This window comes from Idiotropiscis lumnitzeri, unplaced genomic scaffold (assembly GCF_059441095.1).
Source record: "Idiotropiscis lumnitzeri isolate Australia: NSW breed Sydney's pygmy pipehorse unplaced genomic scaffold, RoL_Ilum_1.0 HiC_scaffold_112, whole genome shotgun sequence".
Taxonomy (NCBI): Eukaryota; Metazoa; Chordata; class Actinopteri; order Syngnathiformes; family Syngnathidae; genus Idiotropiscis; species Idiotropiscis lumnitzeri.
The window spans coordinates 511,581-515,000 of NW_028283650.1; positions in this window are offsets into that span (position 1 = coordinate 511,581).

The window sequence follows — 3,420 nt, forward strand, 5'->3', positions numbered from 1 at the left end:
AGCGGCCCCGAAGTTTAACCGAATGGAAGCTCCGGAGGAGGAGGGCATGCTCGCGTCACAGTAAGCCGAAGAGGAGCACCTTCCCCGGGCACGGGCGGTTCCAAGCGGCCCCTACGTTTAACTGAATGGAAGCTCCGGAGGAGGAGGGCATGCTCGCGTCACAGTAAGCCGAAGAGGAGCACCTTCCCCGGGCACGGGCGGTGCCAAGCGGCCCCTAAGTTTAACCGAATGGAAGTTCCGGAGGAGGTCGGGCGTGTGTCACAGTTAAGCCGAATTGGAGCACCTCTTGCGCCCGGGCACGAGCGGAGCGCGAGGCTGTCCGTTATGAAAGAATAAATAAATAAAGAATGCCACCTTTTTTTCACAGGGCACACCGGACGGCGTACCATCAGGTTAAAGTCGGAGTAATTAAATAAATACAAAAAGAATGGCTGGGGAATAAAAAAATAATACGTTTTAATAATAATTTGGTTTTTTTGTTATAACATGAATTTCACTCTCTCTCTCTCTCTCTCTCCCCGTATATATATATATATATATATATATAAATATAAATATTTATATATTTATTATATATATTGTATATTTTTTTTAAGCATTTTTGAAGGTGCGCCGCTACTTCGCGGATTTTCAGTTTTCGCGGGTGGTCTCGGTCCCCATTAACCGCGATAACCGAGGGTTCACTGTACTCCATAAAATTTACAAAAAGCGAGGTGAAACACTCAACCAGGGCTGCTTTTTTGAACATTTCTCGAGGGCCATGGCGAGCCATTTCAAAAAAGCTGCACAACTAACGTATAAAATATTGATAAATTTGCTCTGCCTGATGTGTGTGTCAAGTTTCACGAGTTGTCGTTCATATTTAGAACCTCATAATCAGCGTTGTTTTATTGCCGAACCGTGCAATGCCACTCCCACAACTTTTCACGAAAAAGGATGAATTTCGTATTGTGACATCCTCATGGCCGAAACAGTCCTCCGAGCATATATGAGGGCGACCTTGTTGAGTTGCACGGAGAAAAACATCCAAGAAAATAACTTGTATTAGCTTTTACCAGTTGGTGGCGCTACTACTACGATGAAAAATAAGTTGGTAGATGTCTTCAGGGCTGAAGTATCCTCAAATGTGTACAACTTCGAGAAGATAGGATCATCTGAGTCATGTTGCCGGAGCTTTTGTTGCCACAAAGTACAATCGGACTTTTCAGCACCGTAATAGCCACGCCTTTTGCCAAAACGTCACAAACTCGGCAGAGAGTAAGATCATTGTCTTGAGTCTTTTCTGACTAATTTTCAGTCGGATTCGTCAAAAGGGCACCGTGCAGTACGTGAAAATTAAAATAAAACAAATTTTTGATTCCACTTGGCGGCGCTGTGTGTATAACAAAATAATAACATTAAGATGTCTTCAGGTCGGGACATTTTATTTACAGGTGAAGGTTTGGATTTTTAGGAGCATGTGCAGGGGAGTTATTAAGCATTCATTTATTTGTATTAGGTTCATTTTGTCTTCTTATTATTGATATTTGACTGATTCATTAAAAGCAGACAATTATGTTTTAGGTAAATTTTTTACCTGACATGTTTCGGCGAGTCTTTCGCCTTCTTCAGAGTGTCGCATAATGGTGTCTTGAGACCCGTCTTTATCAGCTGATGTTCCATGAGGGTGTGACTTACCTGTCAAAAAAATTAAAAATCAGAGCAGTAAAAGAATAAGCACAACATGAACATTACAAATCAGCAATCACTGACCACTGCAAAAGGGAAAACCACATCATGGACCGGGAGAAGGGCAGGGTCATCCGCACCGAAGAGAACAAACAACAGCGCTGGATCAGAGAGGCCATTGAGATCTGCAAGCGAGGCATAAAAACCATGAACAGAGACAAGGGAGCCTTCATCCTCTCTACCACCTGGAGCAGCATCTTGGCGGAGTGAACGGACAGCGGGGGGTGTGACTTGCCTTCATTCTTGTGACAGGTAAGTCACGCCCTCATTGAACATCAGCTGATAAAGACGGGTCACAATACACCATCATGTGACACTCTGAAGAAGGCGAAAGACTTTCGTATTGTGACATCCTCAAGGCCTAAACACTCATCCGAGCAAATATAAGGTAGATTTTGTGAACCTGCCCGGAGAAAAACATCAACGAAAATAATTTGTATTTGTTTTAACCAGTTGGTGGCGCTACCACTGCGATCAAAAATAAGTTGGCAGCCGTCTTCAGGGCCTGAATATCCTCAAATGTGAAAAATTTCGAGAAGATGGATCATCTGAATCATTTTGCAGGAACTTTTGTTGCCACGGAGAATAATCAGACTCTGCGGCACCGCAAGAGCCACGCCCTTCGAAGGAAAGTCACAAAAATAGGGATAGCGTAAGATCAATGTCTTGAGTCTTTTCTAGCCAATTTTCAATCGGATTCGTTAAAAGGGCACCGTGCAGTACGTCAAAATGTAAAAAATGATATTGATTGGCGCAAGGTGTATAACAGAATATAAACATATAGATGTCTTCAGGTACCGACTCTTTATGTACATGTGAAGTTTTGGATTTTTAGCATGTGCATGAGAGTTATTAAGCATTTTGTCCATTGCGGCGAAGGAAATCTTAAGTGAAAACTTCGAAGCCCTGCCCCCGTCATATAGTATTTCGGAAACAAAAGATTTTAGCCCCAGTGTTTGTCCCAGGTCTTAAGATGCTACAGACAGAATTTTAAGGCAATCAGATGAAGCCTTTAGGATCAGGGTGCAAAAGAATGACCCATGTAAACATGCAAAAAAGGGCAAAAGTCGGACTTTCAAAAATTCATAACTCACTTCCTGTTCATATTAGACGTTAAAATATCAAGTTTTTCGCCATGCCCGATGAGACTGCCAAGTTTGGTGAGTTTTTGTGCATGTTTCGGGGGTCAAAAATGCGATCGAACAATCGGAAAAATAATAATAATAATAATTTCAACAAAAACAATAGCGACTTCGCAGCGGTCGCTGCTCAGGCCCTAATAATAATAATAATAATAATAATAAAAGTAATAATATTTTCTACAAAAACAATAGGGACCTCGCAGCCGTCGCAGCTCGGGCCCTAATAACAATTTCTAGAAAAACGATAGGGACCTCGCAGCGGTCACTGCTCGGGCCCTAATAATAATAATAATAATAATTTCCACAAAAACAATGGGGACCTCGTAGCGGTTGCTGCTCGGGCCCTAATAATAATTTCTACATAAACAATAGGGACCTCGCCGCGGTCGCTGCTCGGGCCCCAATAATAATTTCTACACAAAGTCCATTGTGGTGACCCGCCCCTTTTAAGTAAATTGAAAATGGCCGACTTCCTGTAAAACCTAGCTCATTGCTCCAAGAGACTTTTTTGTAGGTCTTGGTCTTATACATACAGCGAACCCTCGCTACT